The 19,624-nt window shown below is 35.8% G+C and overlaps 2 pseudogenes; one reads left to right on the forward strand and one right to left on the reverse strand.

Annotated features, from left to right (window-relative positions):
- LOC149174222 (putative galacturonosyltransferase 7) overlaps positions 1-19,624 on the reverse strand; it is a 46,639-nt pseudogene that overhangs the window by 3,902 nt on the left and 23,113 nt on the right.
- Positions 7,819-8,790, forward strand: LOC149174223 (receptor-like serine/threonine-protein kinase NCRK; annotated as a pseudogene).

Genomic DNA, 19,624 nt, shown 5'->3' on the forward strand with positions numbered 1-19,624 from the left:
ATTCTTCACCAGCTCTTCCATAACATCTTGCTTGCCCATCAAAATCATCCACACAACCCAATCAACCACATCATGAAAATGCTCCATTCCGTACACAATTTCCTGCTAACTCATTCCACACCCTCACCATAATAAACCAATACAACATGCTTATAGTGTTGAACTGAAAAATTTACCTACCCTTCCCATCCATTCTATCTCACATGCGCCATTAGAGAAAACTTACAATGAGATTCAAAATGTTTCAAATTCAAAAATTGTAAAATTTATGGAAGAAAATGAGGTTTCTTTTAGTATGCATCAACAAGTCATTTTAAAAGCTCAAGAACTTCATGATATGATGGTAATGGGAAATCAATAAAGTAAAGGATATATTGAATATTGGTTTCACTCCATCATTTCTTTGCAGCATCACTCCATACTTCAACAATTTTTGACACCATCTTTTCAAGGGAAGTTGGCTTCTCATACCCTAATATTCATTAATATGCATTTTTCAAATTTGGGTATGTGCATACTTGAAGCCTTATTTCAAAAATGGCTCCACTGGAAGTACTCTTATACGTAATCATATTCATTTTTTAAATGAAAGTAGGATAGTGTAAAAAAAAAAAGGACATAAATAAATGCATTTTGTTTTTAATGTAAAAATAATGTTTTCGTTGCAACACGCTGTGAAAATCAACATTAGTGATAAATGTTTTAATCCATTTGTGTATGTAGATGAATTATAATGGAATTAACAGTTTTATAAGCACTCATATTCATTTTTATACCAATTTGAAAAATGCTTGAATATCATATTTTTTTGGCTTGTGGGCTTGACAAATTTTTTGAAAACACAGTCGGGACAGTCATTTTAAGGGACAAAAATGGAATATTTTTAAAACATTTTTCTATAATAAGTAGCCTTTGATGTCTACTTTACAACTCAATTTGAATCACTCAATTTGGATTTGAAACAAAAAAGTTAGAACCAAAATAGTGACAAGGTGTCTAGTAGGCAGCTCAGGAACAGAGTTGGGAAAGTCCATTTTTGAAGGCCTAAATGAACATATTTTTAAAACCTGTTTTTGTGGTAGATTCCCCCATGAATCTAGTTTACAAGGAAATTTGAATCACTCATTTTCGATATCGTATGGGGAAGTTATGATCAAAATACTGACTATCTATCCTAAATCAGCACCCTTAAAACTCTGTCTTTCTGACTGTTCCTTAGAGTATTTGACCTATCAATTCTTCTTGTATTCAAAAATTGTTTCTATTGGAGATAAATAAATGAATCTACTTTCATTTCTAATTTTAATCATTCGAATCTGACATCAAACGAAGAATCTATGCTTAAAACATTCATTGTTGTTCTAAGTGGGGTAATCGAAAATGACTATGTTATGCAGGTTGTTCTAACTAAAATTGACATATCATATCAATGAATTTTTAAAAACTATTTCTATTGAAGATACACCTTTGAATTATCTCTCATCTAGCTTTGGAATCACTCAATTTGGACGAAAAACAAAGAATTTGTGATTAAAACACTGTTGGTTAGTATAGTCGACCACTGCTCTCCCACAGGTGACAAATAAATTTTACTTTGTTATTTTCTCAGTGGATTTGTTATACAGAGTAACTACTTGTTTTTTTTTTGCATAATTCTTGGATTAGGGGAGCTTGATCACCTCTCTTTCTCCATGATTTAATGTTTTATTGCAGGTAGACACTCGTTCTTTTGCAGGTCCTAGGAGAATAAAGAATGTCAATTTATGGACGAGCAATTCTTGAAAGAAATTTTAATGAAACAAGGGAATTTCATCCAACTCATTACCCATCGGATTCATACTAGAAGAAATGAAGAATTGATTTCCATTTGAAGATTCATGTCTTGTCACTGCTGCCAAAACATTTTTTCAAAGAGATCATTTTTTTATATAACATCATAGCTGCTGTAACTTAATTTATTTATTTACATACTGTTTTTAAATAAAATGTTGTTTCTTTTCTGATTTCTATTATATTTTGTGTTTCAGGTGTTGCTTCCTTCAAATTGTAACCCATCCTCAGCATCAATGCCGTGAACCGCTAATTCGTTTTTGCGTGCTTGCATTTTATGATTGTGCATTTTTGTTATTCCTTTCCGAAGGAATAGCACTTTCGCACTTTTGTTGTCCCTTTTCGAAGGAACAACACTTTCGCACTTTTGTTGTTCCTTTCCAAAGGAAAAACACTTATGCACTTTCACATTTTTGCTGTTCCTTTCTTAAGGAACAACGCTTCTGCACTTCTGCATTTTTGTTGTTCCTTTCCGAAGGAACACCACTTCTGCACTTTCACATTTTTGTTGTTCCTTTCCGAAGGAACAACACTTCTGCACTTCTGCATTTTTTCTGTTCCTTTCCAAAGGAACAACACTTCTGCACTTTCACATTTTTGCTGTTCCTTTCTGAAGGAACAACACTTCTGCACTTCTACATTTTTGTTGTTCCTTTCCGAAGGAACAACACTTCTGCACTTTCACATTTTTGTTGTTCCTTTCTGAAGGAACAACACTTTCGCACTTTCACTGTTCGTTTCCAAAGGAACAGCACTTCTGCATTTTTGTTGTTCCTTTCCAACGAAACAGCACTTCTGCACTTCTGCATTCTTGTTGTTCCTTTCTGAAGGAACAACACTTCTGCACTTTCACATTTTCGTTGTTCCTTCGGAAAGGAACAACACTTCTGCACTTTCACATTTTTGTTATTCCTTTATGAGGGAACAACACTTCTGCACTTTTACACTTTTGTTGTTCCTTTCTGAAGGAACAACACTTCTGCACTTTCACATTTTTGCTATTCCTTTTTGAAAGAACACTTCTGCACTTTCACATTTTTTTTGTTCCTTTCCGAAAGAACAACACTTCTGCACTTCTGCATTTTTATTGTTCCTTTCTGAATGAACAACATTTTCGCATTTTTGTTGTTCCTTTCAAAGGAACAACACTTTTTTTAGTGTATTTTTTGTTGTTCCTTTTAAAGAACAACACTTTTCCCCATGCATTTTTTTGTTGTTCTTTTTAAAAAACAACACTTTTTTCACGTGCATTTTTTCGTTGTTCCCTATAGGGAACAACATTTTTTCGTGTGCATTTCCTTTGTTGTTCCCTACACAGAACAACATTTTTTCGATTGTTTTCGTTGTTCCTTCAAAGGAACAACACTTTGGGAGTATTTTCAAGAACAACTCTTCCTTCATCTTGTGGGATTATTCCTAGTTCATCTCAACCACATTTTACTGATTCCATTTAATGGCATAAGGTACACTACTTTTATGAGGACAAGAATTATGGATTCTATTGAAGCGAGTTAATATCATTCACATTATGATCTTTAACAGGACAACTCCTTGATGACAAATTCTTTTCAAAAGGGACACAATTATTTATATACTACTTTACTGCTTCGTTTTCTATTGTACATAATACTGATTGATCATATTAATACCATGCTGGTTCCACCCTTCCTGGTTATAATCTTCTCTGTCTGTAATAAATGAGATTAGGGGTATATTTTTTTCTATTGACATATTCAACTTTTTCCACCATCCCTGCTCTTAAGGAGTAATGTGCCTTCCTCTTTTTATCATAAAAATGTGTAATAACAACAAAAATTTGTTCACAGATGGAGGATAGGAGGTCTCATTAGGAGTCAACCTACCATGTTCATAAGGCTGTAACAAAGTGACATTCCCATTATGGCCACCACACTAGGGTTATGATCCATTGAATACCCAAATTATCCTTGGAATAGGAGGTCTCATCACAAGCTAGCTTGATCACTTTTGCTATATCCCACTGAATGGCAGTGTGATTATCTGGTTACCACGCCAGCACACTGATCTCTTCTGTAGAACAACACTGGAACTCTCCATTTATAAATTGAGGATCCTGGCTCATATGGGTTAAAAAGCAACCCTGTCGAGGCTATGGATGCCTGTTGGCAGCAGAGGCTCTGCTTATGGTATTAAAGTTATATCTTATCGTCAATTATTACTATAATACCATTTTCTTATTCTTTCTTTTTATCAGAGAAGTTATTTCCTTAATTTTTTCCCTGTTTTGAACCTTTACGCATGAGAAATTGTTTTCAAATCAATCGCATCATTTTCAGCTAGAATATCATCAGGAAGCATCTTTTTGGCATATTGTTGTCCTTTTTCTTTTTTCGCATAACTTATCATCAATCCAAAGCGTCCTATCTCTTATTCATAACTATCTTTACACACTCTGCTCTCATTATAACCATAACTCTCACCGTCCTATCATTGATATGTGTACTCTACTTCATTTACTGTGGTATTGTTCATTCCCTTGCCTTGTCGTCAGCATAACACCTTTCATAGGATTTATGGTCATGGAATCCCTTCTCCAATTGGAGGGGGGAATGTATGCATTATGGGATAGCATGCAATCTGATTACTGCACTCTACCATAACTTGTTGATTTGACAAAATATTAGTATTGCATGTATACAAACGTTTTTCTAATTGAAATTTTTGCATGCATTTTATCTGTTTCTATTCAAAACTAACACTATGGATTCAAGAACATTGTATGAAAAATAGCGATTTGTTTACAGGAAAACAACAAGTATGGGCAGAACTCTATTCGCAGCATGACCACACAATTGCAACTAACAAAAGAGGCTCAAGCAACTCGCGAACGTGAACAATTGTTTAGACATGATGTGCTTGCCTGGATTCCACATTTTGCATCACTTTTAACACCAACTCTGCCTACATCAGCTTCAACAAATGCCAATACATATATGTCATTCCACATTTTTCTTTTTGGAGGTAAAACTTGAGGTAAAATAGAATAATTTTCTGATTTATTACGAATTTAGGAGAATTTAATGAAAATCCATTTTGAGCATTATTTATCATTCTTCATTCCACATCTTAACCACTTCCCATTTTTCAGCGGCATATCATCTTTCAGTTTGGGGGAGTGTTGCTTTCATTCATTTCTTTCTTATGACCATGTCATTCATATTCTTTATCATCCATTGTCATTCTTATTCATTCTCAACACCTCCCTTATTCCATGTTGTTTTACACCAAGCATAGAATTCAACAGATGGTAGCAACCACCTCAATTTTTTTTCTAGCATTGCATGAGGGAATGCTAATTCTTTAGAGAGGGGGAGGAATTGCTACACATGATGGATGTTTTCTACTTTCTTTCTCATTTAAGGCATACAATTTCATTTTTACACAGTGCAGAAATTGATTTCCACATATTTTTAAAACTATGAATTCAATTCTTGTGATCTCTGGAAAACACAGACATATTATTAAAATACACATACCCAGATAATTTCAAGTTAAATTAGTTCGTAAAATTTCGGAAATCATGCACTCTCACCTATAGCCATTTTTCTTATATCTCATAATCCGTGTATCAAAACAATCTGATTGTTGGATCATAGAAGCATTAATATAGTAGAAATCTACTTGCCAAATTTCAACAAAAACTGGTTTGTAGTTTTTGAGAAAATGGTTAATGAAGTTTGCTGTTACTTATATCATATTTTGCTGCAAGTTCATATGCACATAACTTGAATGTCAATGTAAAAATTGTTATGCCTTCATCAAGATTGGTAAAATTGAATATTCATTAATTAAGGAAGAATTCATTTGTTCTATCCATTCCATGAGCCGGAATGAACAAATTTCTTTATTGCTTGGTTAACACATAGGTTGTGTTTTTGGGTAGCATGAGGACATGCAATATATTCAGTTTTTTGTTGCATGAGGACATGCAATATATTCAGTGTGGGGATGTGTTGGGCCGTTAATATGTCATTATTATCATCACTTTTGAACGCCTATTCCACCCATTTCTACTCTTCTTTACCACGGTTTATCATATAATTCCATCTTATAATGATTTATGCTCTTATGGAAAAATATTATTTATTCTCCTTTATTTTTAATAAATTGATGATTATGAATGATTTTATCAATGATGGTTTATTAATAAATTGGTTGTAACATTGCTCACCATTTTTAACCTCCAAGATAATTTCCAGATTGAAGATTTGATCATTAAATGTGCCAACTCAGAAATTTGCTGGAATAAGAAGTGACGATTTTGTATTGAACGTTTTGGGAAAATGGAGAAGAATCTGGAAAATTTGAAACATGGGTTTTGTCCAGAACGGACCAAATTAGTTTTACAATTGGCAGTTTTCCAAAATTCGGACCGTACTAAGAAAAACGGAAGGTTCTTTGAAGACGTTTTTCTCAGATTCGCTGTATGGCCATTTTCCAGATTATCTCAACTGCAATGCCAAATTCGACCTGTTCCTGTTGAATGATTGATGGAAGGATATTTCATATATGACCTTTCTTATCAATTTTTTGAGAACAATCCAATTTTGTAATATAAATCATGTTGTAATTATCTCTGTTGTAACTGCTCTCTACTCTCTCTCTATTTAAATGAAAACAGAGATCAGAGAAAATGATTCAAGAATGATGATGGATTATTCATGATGGGATAGATTATGAGAGATTAAATCAAGGATTATTAGAGATAGGATAGGATAGGATAGGAGGAAAGGAGGATTGTTACATTACCATTGTAATTCTCAAGGCTTTTGCTGTTGTAATGATTTCACAGTTTGATAATTAATAAGTAAAAGGGTTGTTGTTCGTTCGCCTTATCTGAAGTAGCCTAGTAGCATCCACTGGAGGCTAAGGGCCCAGCCTCTGGTGGATTAAGCTGCTGCTTTGTATTATATCTTTACGATTTCTACTGTGTGATGGTTTGATTTCCTTTTCATTTGTTTTATTCGGTAATCTTTTGTTTATGAACATTTCGCAGAATTGCTCTGTTATATTGAAATCATAATTGGATTGCATTAGTGACAAAATTATTAATTATAACTTGAAATGTCCTGCTGTTAATTCTGATATAATATTGTGCTGTCTAATTAAGACTGTGGTTCATTTAATTGCTGCTCATTTATAATTGCAATTGTTGTCCAATTAAGTTACTGTTCAATTATAACTGCAATTGTTGTTGCTTTAATACTTGCGATTAATGTTCATGCTACTAGATTAAGATTGCTAATCCAGTTACATTTGCAGTTGTTGTGTATTTTTATTTAATTAGCTTTGCTGTTCAGATTTTCAATAAATTTAGTTGTTGTTCTTTTCTGCAAGGATTTGATTTCGCCTTTTAAATGTTATTGCAGTGAGCGTGTTTATTCCATTTCTGTTAACAACATTATTGATTTATCATTTCCAGTTAATTGTTTTGGTGTGGAGTGTAAGATCAACAAATGTAAAGGACATGGACTATCACTGTCTAAGTTCTCAGATTGAGAATCTTATTTTATTTCATTTGCATCAGTTGACAGAGGAAAGAGTTATTGCTATTGCATCCTTGACTGATGATTGTTTGAGCAAATGATTTAGTTCAGAACATTTCAGTTTCTTGCTATTCCAATTAGATTTTATTTCAAACATTCATTTACTTTTGGATTTTAAGCACTATGCTGCAAAGCATTGCTCTTGAGTAAATAGCCGCCTCAGACTGAATACACTCTTGAAATAGAAAATCGTCCCTGGTGTTAGACTCCGTCTCATGTCAGAGATTGATTCTTCTTCAAAACCCTGTTTTGAAGAAGAAATCATTAATCTGTTGTTTTAGATTATGTAATTTATCTCCAGCTCTTCAAAAGGCAGCAACGACTTCAAACTCCTGTCCCTGCACAAGCACAATTCAGAGCATCATCAGCAATCAAGTCTGGCAATTTAATAATCAAATCAACAATGCCTTTCGCTCCTTCATCCTCACAGGTGGTTCCCATTGCGAGGCATGGTGTAAATGTCATTCTAGATATCTATCATTTTATCATTTTCAGGATCAACAAACTATGCTGATATGAAAACCACAGAAACAATCTTGATTCAGAAGAATAGCAGCGGAGAAGGCATCTTGCAGGATCCAATTCTTGGACCTTTCTCAGTCCTTAGAATAAAGAATCCCCTTGAATTAAGTTATCCATATGCATCTAGATTTTCAGGGCGTGGTACCATGGGAAAATTAATTCTATCCACTATTATATTGTGCATTATACTGGTAGCCATAGCACTTCGTGTCTCTGCGGCTTGCTTTATACACTACAAGTATAGACTAAGAATCCAGTTTTCAAATGTCTCATTTGATAATAACACAAACAATTTTACTAATCTAATAAGTCAGGGGTCATCTTTCACGAGGAGTTTCATGCCCATGACAGCTCATGCCTCAGATCTATTACAGGACGCATGGGAAGAAAATCTTTCAAATTCAACAGTAAAAGTGAAATGGTACCAGGCACAATTGTACAACAGCTCTCTTATTCACAACTAGCTGAGGCAACTGAGCAATTTTCAACGTTTAATCTCATTGGCATGGGAGGAAGCAGTAGTGTTTATCGAGGTCAACTTAGAAATGGAAGAACTGTTGCTGTCAAGAAACTTGTCTGTCGAAATGGACCTGATACAGATAGTGAGTTCCTAATTGAGGTTGAGCTTTTATCCAGGCTTCATCATTTTCACCTGGTGCTACTCATTGGCTTCTGCATAGAATACAATGGGCGGGAAGTTCAAAGACTACTAGTGTATGAACATATGCCTAATGGCAATCTTAGAAATCATTTGGATGGAACGTTGGGTAAGGGCGTGCTTACAAATGGATCCAGAGTCAAAACCTGTAATGACTGCAGTTGTGCAAGTTCTAGCCATGTTAATCCCAAATAATGCAAGGAAGAGTGCATCTTTGCCTATATATGGTGTTCAGATCCCCTTTTCTATGTCATGGAATCCTGATTTCTGTAACTACAACTTCAGTAGGGAAGAGGACCTTAACTTGGATGAAAGCGTAATGCCATCAAAACAAGTTCATACAGGGAATGTGATGAGTGGTTCAACCTTCGAACCTGAAATTTAGAAAATGTGTTGTTCTCCGAAATGGACAGGAAGGCACATCATACTTTTGGGCCTCGAGGACATTCTAGCTTCCCAAGAAGAGCCAAAATTCGATATTCCAAACGGAACGTCATCATGGTCAGCTTCAGACTATTTGAAAAGTTTCTCTTCATCAACTACAGATAATCCAGCTCATGCAAATATTCTTCGAGGGAGAGACACTGACAGTTGTGTGGATAAATCTCAGACAAGCTCACAAGACGCAAAACATCAGGCTTTTACTACACGATATAGGCCAAATATTGTTAAGTGCCTGCAGGGTCAAGAAGGAGGTTTAAGTTGCCGCCCTTTGACATCTAGTCCTAAAGGATATTGTGGAAGGCGTCAGCGAAAGTGGAGATCATTATTTGAAGGTTGGGATTCACTTGGTAAATAATTTGAAGGGATAGCAGTATGGTTGGAGCGAAAAACATATTCCTCATGGATCCCAACTTGGAGTGCCTACACATCAAGTGTAGCTCTCGCACAGCCTCTTGGAAGAATGGATCAAGGTGTTCAGAAGGTTCTGGATGTCAGATTTCATCCTAATGGATTGGCTCAACTTGTCTGCAGCTCAAATGAGGCTCCAAATGAACTGCTACTGTACAATCTAATAGCTGGAAGGGCAACAGAATCGGCTGGCCATAATTGTCAGATACAAGCAGTGGAATATGCTGCAGGAGGTGCAAGCATAGTGTCTTGTGGTGGTAATCTAGTAAAGGTGTGGGATTCAACTTCAGGAGCTTGTCTGTATACATTGGCACCAGTTTCAAATCGTGATCATATGACAAGTTATTCTATGCTCAAATGCTCTCGATGAAAGCCGTGGCAAAGAATTGCAACTTTGTTGCGATAAGGTTTTAGTAGACTATTTGAAAATCTCAGTTTTTGTCACGATGTATCAATAGTTTCCAGTGATAGGCCAATCTTTTCTGTGATTATTCTGCGTCTAGATGAAATAAGGCCCTTATGTGTCAAATAGAGATTGCTGGCATTAATCGCATTAGTTTTAATCCGTTGTCAACTAAAGAAAATATGGCACACGACTTTGACACCTGCTCTTCACTTCAGTCCCCTGAAGACACCTGTTACCAGATGCATAAGATTCGTTTTCTTATCTATAACCTCAGTTAATCAGCGCTCCAAAGATTTCAAAAGAAACGAATTCACCTATTTCGATCCTCAATTATGATTTCATGGGATTTTGGCTCCAGATTTATCTCTTAATTGGCCAATTATCATAAGATTTAGAGAAACGATGTACCCTATTTAGAGTAGTTGAAACGCCCTTTCATATTTTTTGTAATGTTAGTTAAAATAGCGCCCCTGTTTTGGGCAGCATTGGGATTTTTTGTATTAAAAATTCATTTTGAAATGAGAGAAAAAAAAATTCTGAGTGCTGGAGAAGAACTGAGCTCCATTGTACAGTCTTTGACAGAGGGATTTTTAATGAAATGTCACAGCTCTAACTTCTGAGATCCCTATGGTATGTTAATTTAGCATAGGTGTTTCTTGTGTTTCATATGTAATTCGTTATGTTCCATTTCACTACATGATCATATCTAATTGAACAAATGAAGTGTTAAAGTGAGAATTATGCCTGCCATGCTCCACTTTTAAGTTTGTTCAATTCAATGTTTTCTTCTGTTTAAGGAGGATTCAAAGTTATTGTTTGCCCTCCTTAGCTCCTCACCAGTCTTGCCATCCCATTTAAAAATCTAGATTTGATGCTAAATTCCTTGCCTACCTTGCCTCAGTCGTCAACCTGTGTTGTTCATTATATTTCTCTGTTTGAAGTTGTGATTTTGCCCATGCAGCCCAGAAAAACCTCGTTATTTAATTAAAAACCCCAAAAACCCCAAATCAACCTTTATAATCAGTTTACTAGCCTAATATCAGTGTTCCTAATTGGGTCAGCTCATCCTATTGAAAGATCTATCGAGTTTGACCGGAGAGAGCCTTCTCATACCCCGTAGGGCTAGCTACGAGGTGAAATGGTTTGATGTTGCCTTGAAGGTTTACCTTCCTCAGCCTGAGGTGAAATCTCAAGCGCTAACATAGTGGCGACCATACTGGGGAGAACATTCAACTTGTTGATTGTTTTGTCCTGGTACATGCAATCAAGGTGCAGATCTGATGCTGATGGTGGACAGCAGTCAGACACTTATGCAGGCTGAACCATTCACCTGGCGACTCCAACTCGATTCAGACATTCCAGTGCTTGCTGATCCATTCATGCAATGGAAGGGTATGTGGCAGACCCTGCCCTGTGTGAAGCTGTAGAAGGAATAAGAAAGGCGTTAGCAGCTACTAAATTGGATGAAGATGTTTACAGTGCCTGGCTTCATTTGTTGAAATCTTCAAAGTCTTTCAAAATTGAATTGTGTGAGTTAATTGTTGAAAGAATTGAAGATGAGATTCAATGGTTAGATGAGAAAATTCAGTCATATGATTTCCAAGACCCTAAAAAGTTCTTGGAAATCCTTCCTCCTTCGCAACAAGAAATCGTAGACTTGCCAATAGATGTTTACATTGACAATGTGCAGCTGGAAGTATGCATTGCAGAGTTGGGGCAGCCAACAGAGACTGGCTTTCGTGATCCTATTGCGGCATACATGGACGTGTTTTTCACTCTGATTGATAGATCAGGCTGTCTTGTACGTGACCAGGGTCAGTACGTGCATGAAGGGCTGCCAGCAACTACATCTGTGTTCTGGCGGAAGCATTCTCGAGCTACGTCATTCTCAGGTTTACTTGAATGGTTAATTTGGCATTTTAGCATTACCTGATCTAGTGTTTGTACAGCAAAGTAGGGTAGCTTTGTAAATAAATAAGCAGCGATAAGAGCAGCATATTGTTTTAGTTTGCTTGAAGATTGTTTGAGTTCAGTTTCAGTTTGAGAATTAAGTCAAGAGTTGTGTCGATTTGTTCAAATGATGACTCCATTGCCCAATGGGTAGAGGCACTGTCTGCTCTCCCAAAGTTCTGCGGTTCTTGGCACCTCCACGGAGCGGCAGCTGCCATCCCAAATGGAGCCGATGTTAGACTCCGTCTCATGTCAGAGATTGATTCTTCTTCAAAACCCTGTTTTGAAGAAGAAATCATTAATCTGTTGTTTTAGATTATGTAATTTATCTCCAGCTCTTCAAAAGGCAGCAGCGACTTCAAACTCCTGTCCCTGCACAAGCACAATTCAGAGCATCATCAGCAATCAAGTCTGGCAATTTAATAATCAAATCAACAATGCCTTCCGCTCCTTCATCCTCACAGGTGGTTCCCATTGCGAGGCATGGTGTAAATGTCATTCTAGATATCTATATTTTATCATTTTCAGGATCAACAAACTATGCTGATATGAAAACCACAGAAACAATCTTGATTCAGAAGAATAGCAGCGGAGAAGGCATCTTGCAGGATCCAATTCTTGGACCTTTCTCAATCCTTAGAATAGAGAATCCCCTTGAATCAAGTTATCCATATGCATCTAGATTTTCAGGGTATGGTACCATGGGAAAATTAATTCTATCCACTATTATATTGTGCATTATACTGGTAGCCATAGCACTTCTTGTCTCTGCGGCTTGCTTTATACACTACAAGTACAGACTAAGAATCCAGTTTTCAAATGTCTCATTTGATAATAGCACAAACAGTTTTACTAATCTAATAAGCCAGGGGTCATCTTTCACGGAGGAGTTTCATGCCCATGACAGCTCATGCCTCAGATCTATTACAGGACGCATGGGAAGAAAATCTTTCAAATTCAACAGTAAAAGTGAAATGGTACCAAGCACAATTCTATAACAGCTCTCTTATTCACAACTAGCTGAGGCAACTGAGCAATTTTCAACGTTTAATCTCATTGGCATGGGAGGAAGCAGTAGTGTTTATCGAGGTCAACTTAGAAATGGAAGAACTGTTGCTGTCAAGAAACTTGTCTGTCGAAATGGACCTGATACAGATAGTGAGTTCCTAATTGAGGTTGAGATTTTATCCAGGCTTCATCATTTTCACCTGGTGCTACTCATTGGCTTCTGCATAGAATATAATGGGCGGGAAGTTCAAAGACTACTAGTGTATGAACATATGCCTAATGGCAATCTTAGAAATCATTTGGATGGAACGTTGGGTAAGGGCGTGCTTACAAATGGATCCAGAGTCAAAACCTGTAATGACTGCAGTTGTGCAAGTTCTATCCATGTTAATCCCAAATAATGCAAGGAAGAGTGCGTCTTTGCCTATATATGGTATTCAGATCCCCTTTTCTATGTCATGGAATCCTGATTTCTGTAACTACAATTTCAGTAGGGAAGAGGACCTTAACTTGGATGAAAGTGTAATGCCATCAAAACAAGTTCATACAGGGAATGTGATGAGTGGTTCAACCTTCGAACCTGAAATTTAGAAAATGTGTTGTTCTCCGAAATGGACAGGAAGGCACATCATACTTTTGGGCCTCGAGGACATTCTAGCTTCCCAAGAAGAGCCAAAACTCGATATTCCAAACGGAACGTCATCGTGGTCAGCTTCAGACTATTTGAAAAGTTTCTCTTCATCAACTACAGATAATCCAGCTCATGCAAATATTCTTCGAGGGAGAGACACTGACAGTTGTGTGGATAAATCTCAGACAAGCTCACAAGACGCAGAACATCAGGCTTTTACTACACGATATAGGCCAAATATTGTTAAGTGCCTGCAGGGTCAAGAAGGAGGTTTAAGTTGCCGCCCTTTGACATCTAGTCCTAAAGGATATTGTGGAAGGCGTCAGCGAAAGTGGAGATCATTATTTGAAGGTTGGGATTCACTTGGTAAATAATTTGAAGGGCCAGCAGTATGGTTGGAGCGAAAAACATATTCCTCATGGATCCCAACTTGGAGTGCCTACACATCAAGTGTAGCTCTCGCAAAGCCTCTTGGAAGAATGGATCAAGGTGTTCAGAAGGTTTTGGATGTCATATTTCATCCTAATGGATTGGCTCAACTTGTCTCAGCTCAAATGAGGCTCCAAATGAACTGTTACTGTACAATCTAATAGCTGGAAGGGCAACAGAATCGGCTGGCCATAATTGTCAGATACAAGCAGTGGAATATGCTGCAGGAGGTGCAAGCATAGTGTCTTGTGGTGGTAATCTAGTAAAGGTGTGGGATTCAACTTCAGGAGTTTGTCTGTATACATTGGCACCAGTTTCAAATCGTGATCATATGACAAGTTATTCTATGCTCAAATGCTCTCGATGAAAGCCGTGGCAAAGAATTGCAACTTTGTTGCGATAAGGTTTTAGTAGACTATTTGAAAATCTCAGTTTTTGTCACGATGTATCAACAGTTTCCAGTGATAGGCCAATCTTTTCTGCGATTATTCTGCGTCTAGATGAAATAAGGCCCTTATGTGTCAAATAGAGCTTGTTGGCATTAATCGCATTAGTTTTAATCCGTTGTCAACTAAAGAAAATATGGCGCACGACTTTGACACCTGCTCTTCACTTCAGTCCCTTGAAGACACCTGTTACCAGATGCATAAGATTCGTTTTCTTATCTATAACCTCAGTTAATCAGCGCTCCAAAGATTTCAAAAGAAACGAATTCACCTATTTCGATCCTCAATTATGATTTCATGGGATTTTGGCTCCAGATTTATCTCTTAATTGGCCAATTATCATAAGATTTAGAGAAATGTTGTACCCTGTTTAGAGTAGTTGAAACGCCCTTTCATATTTTTTGTAATGTTAGTTAAAACAGCGCCCCTGTTTTGGGCAGCATTGGGATTTTTTGTATTAAAAATTCATTTTGAAATGAGAGAAAAAAAAATTCTGAGCGCTGGAGAAGAACTGAGCTCCATTGTACAGTCTTTGACAGAGGGATTTTTAATGAAATGTCACAGCTCTAACTTCTGAGATCCCTGTGGTATGTTAATTTAGCATAGGTGTTTCTTGTGTTTCATATGTAATTCGTTATGTTCCATTTCACTACATGATCATATCTAATTGAACAAATGAAGTGTTAAAGTGAGAATTCATGCCTGCCATGCTCCACTTTTAAGTTTGTTCAATTCAATGTTTTCTTCTGTTTAAGGAGGATTCAAAGTTATTGTTTGCCCTCCTTAGCTCCTCACCAGTCTTGCCATCCCATTTAAAAATCTAGATTTGATGCTAAATTCCTTGCCTACCTTGCCTCAGTCGTCAACCTGTGTTGTTCATTATATTTCTCTGTTTGAAGTTGTGATTTTACCCATGCAGCCCAGAAAAACCTCGTTATTTAATTAAAAACCCCAAAAACCCCAAATCAACCTTTATAATCAGTTTACTAGCCTAATATCAGTGTTCCTAATTGGGTCAGCTCATCCTATTGAAAGATCTACCGAGTTTGACCGGAGAGAGCCTTCTCATACCCCGTAGGGCTAGCTACGAGGTGAAATGGTTTGATGTTGCCTTGAAGGTTTACCTTCCTCAGCCTGAGGTGAAATTTCAAGCGCTAACACCTGGGTTGACAATTAATGTGAAGATAATTAGGAGTTAAAAAGACACATTTTTATCGCTCAACAACCATTTACCTTCCCATGCAAATCAATACTCCAAATAGGTGTCAGGTCCCTTCGAATGACCACATCATCATCTAGAAATAACATTTTGTTCAATCTTGGAAATTTTTCAAGAAGCCAAAAGTGAGGATGATTGAAGGTAGACAAGTACTTAAGCTTCTTAGTTGAGTTAGAGGGATCATTAGAAAAATTAGTGGGGCTTTCTATACCAACATGAAACTCCTATGATGATAAAGAACCCATCATAGAATTGGTAAAATGACGAAGATTTAAATCATCCAGATTTTGAACATGGACAGTTGCATTGCTATAGGTGTTCTCTAGAAACCAAAATTTTATTACAACATAGTTTTTTCTATAAGTAATCAAATGAAATACATTCTTCTCTGGCTCCTTCAATGATAATGAATAACAACATACAATGAGAGCTCTAGCATAAGCTACCATCCCATATATTTTATTATCAAATATGAAACCATAGATAAGCCAAGAACCTAAGGTTTTACCTTGGAATGAATAATAGTAGAATTAATAACCACAAATGTTGCAAGGATATTAGTAGATTAAATGACATAATGATAAAGACTCGAATCTTCCAAGTTCATGCTCAATAGTAATTTGATGTTTCTTTGATAAGTTTGAAATATTCTATAGTCAATCTCATTGAAAGACAATGAAGACTTTTTGGCATTGTTTGGACAGTAAGTTGGTAGAGGAAAACACTTTGTTTTTGGTGAAAATGAGCTTCATCCTCAGCAAGGTCTAAGATTTGTCCCAACTTTTTTACCACATTATTTAAATCAACAAGGTAAGTTCTTTAGTTTGCTAGAACGCCTCCCATGGTCTATGTCTTCTTCCATGCCCTCCATAAATATACCCACTCCAAGTCACAATGCAAGTTCAAAAGCTGACAAAAACCTACTATATTAGTTGAAGAGTAAGGATAATTACAAAAAGTTATATTTCAAGAATATAACAAGGAATTGATCTATTTGGTATATCAACATTTGGAGTTGTCTTAGTTAGCATATGTTCAATACCTTGGATATGCTTCCTTAGCTCCGATTGGATTTTCTCACATTTGAGGTGTTTTATAATGCTTGGATAATAATCTCTTGCAACAAAGAGTTGATTTTTCAACAGTGTCGTTGTTGCATCTACCACTTCCACCCTATGCTCATTTCTATAGATGTAGTAACTTCCCAAAGCCACTTCACAAGCTTTGTTTGGGTCATCAAAGAGGCCTTAGCACTGACATTCTTTTTAACATCCTTGTGAGCTAGTTTTTCACTCTGCAGAACTATTTTAGTAGTTCATAATGAGTGCTCATATGAATTTAATACATTTGAAAAGAAAAATATCAACACTACTTCAGAATTTAAATCATGCTTAAATGTATATAGTGGACATTCGTTTGAAGAATTAAAATATCTTATATTTCTACCTTCTTTTATGCCTTGCTTTCTTCCAATGAAACACCAAGTTTCTCTGAAATTATGTGTTTCTTGTAGAATTCCAACTCAATTTAGATCAAGTGTTCCTATCAAGTAAAGTAGCCTAATATCAAAATTTTAGTGTTCTTAAAATCATATTATGTCAAATAATGTAAACCATCCAATAGATGAGTTGATATTTAAAGATCACCAAATAGTTGAGACATTTGCATCAACTCAGCAACACTACTAGTGCACTTGTCATCAAGGAGGAAATAAAAGCTCTTAGAAATAGGCGAAAATATTCCAACTTGTGCACACACAGGAGAAAAAAAATTTCAACCTAAGAATTTGGAAGCCACAGAGTCATAAATGAAAATCTTGTCCTAAATAACACATGATTAGCACCAAAACCCTCCTTTTAGACAAGATCACACTTCTTTCACCAAGGAGTATGTTACCCCATCTTTAATATGATCTGATATGGATCTTGAAGATTATACAATCTGCAAATACCCCGCCTCCCCGGCCTCCCACCAACGGCCCCCCCCCCCCCCCCCCCCCCCAACCCAAAAAAAATAAAATAAAATAAAATAGAAAAGGTTTGCAGAGATTGCTTTGATACTATGAAGATATTTAAAAAAAATATATTATAAAAACAAAATTATTGCAAAACCAAAGGAAAATTTTTTACAAGAAATAATGCAATTTATTTACTAAATTTGATATGTATATAAAACAATGGAAGAGGCCAAGCAATAATAAATGATAGCTATTACAACTGGTTGCATTGGAAAATAGTACCAACTCTTATTACTTTCATTTATGTTATAATACTAACAAAATACAACATCAAACATCTAATTTTCATTACTACTACTTTAAAAAACAAGCAAAAGATTTGTGACTAGCTCTTTAAGTTATTTCTATAGAAGTGAGATGACACTATGTGTCATAAGAGTAAAAAATGTTGAAATGTCACTATTATTTTGAATCTTTCTTGAGGCTTGACAGATTTCACAAACAATAGGCAAGGAAAATCTACTCCACCCAAACTGTACAATGCATGGATTGCCCGAGAGAAAATAGATGCATCAAACATCATGCTATGGCTATTATTTAAAGAAAGTTTCATGATATTTCCTTAAGTAGATGTTGATCGATTAATTAAGAGGTTTAGATATGTATACAACACAAATCTCTTGAATGGAAAATATAGATTAATTTGATTTGTAAATTGAGATAGGAATAACTACGCTTATAACACTTAATAAAGGAAAGAAGTATGAGGAATTTACATATCTAAGCTTGGAGGCTAAAGAAACAAGTTATACATGTTAAAATGGAGAAAAAAAATCCAGAGAACATAAGAGACTTTGATATAAAATGCACCTTTTTTTTCATATTATGCTAGATCTATCATGGATATCAAATTCTTGTAACAAATCCTAAAAATAGTCACTTTTGATATGTTATGCATATAACATTACATGGTCCATCTATGTATTTAACTTATTGGGAGAGAAATCTTAAAACACAACAAGAAAACTTAGGCATATTAAAATTTAAATAAGTTCCTTAGGCTAAAGCAATAAAAATAAATGGAAAATCATGACACTATTTTGAGCAATGGCCAACTAATTTATCACCCGATGCAGAGTTCTGTATGTGTTGGTATTATTTACAAGATATATAAAATCTTAGGAGCTCCACTAATATTGTATCAACAAAATCCCTTCCTCCTTCCATAAACAGTAGACAAAAGTTGATGAGATTGATCTTCAACTAACAAAAAATTAAAATTAAGGAATTCATTGTTATGATAGTTGTAGCCTGATGTCTACCAATCCTCGTCCTAATATTTCATGGGCACATATTATAGTAATAATCAAGAATATCTTAACTACAACTACCATAGAAGTAAGCATAAGCAAGAAGATATAAGTAACATTGTGCATGGACATCCCTATCCCTTCTTAAATAATTCATTGAGGAATTCTACATGATGTTTTGTCGCAACAAAAATTATTAGTTATTACTTTAAACCAATTTGCTGTCTCATTGGATGGAGCAATGCAACACATTTCTCTTTAGGTCACATGGTAAAGAATGCAAGTTTGAAATTAAGTCTAATCTAGTCTCTAAATCAACTCATACAATTTCAGGGTTTCAAAGTCCCTCCTCCACGCCAGAATCGCCCTAAAAAAACAAGGTTTGACAATTCTCACTTAAATGAGCAAGTATTTTTCGCAGCTATTTTGTAAAACCCATCTCAAATAAAAATTTTGCCTCATCAAATGAAACATATCCTAGGGTTCTCAGAGACATTTCGTCTACCTCAACAAGACGATGAATGGGATGGTTGGGAGTTGTAGTAATAACACTAGGATTTTCTCTAATTCTTCAAATTGAGTCTCCTTGTTGTCATCACGAAGTGGCCTAAATGTCCACATAAAATAAAAATCCCCAAGTTAACAAACTTTAACCCTAAAGATAAAACCTAATCCCAAATCCCTTCCATTCATTTGATTGATACTCAAAATTATAAAAAGCATAGCCAAAAATCATCATTGACCTGTGTAGGGACAAAGCTCTTGGCAAAACTCCAATGTATAAAGTGTGAACTCCCTATTTGGTGAGATTTCCATGAGTT

The sequence above is a fragment of the Pinus tabuliformis genome, chromosome 4_1 (assembly GCF_031772625.1).
Source record: "Pinus tabuliformis cultivar Carrire ecotype Pingquan chromosome 4_1, CPIR1, whole genome shotgun sequence".
Lineage (NCBI taxonomy): Eukaryota > Viridiplantae > Streptophyta > Pinopsida > Pinales > Pinaceae > Pinus > Pinus tabuliformis.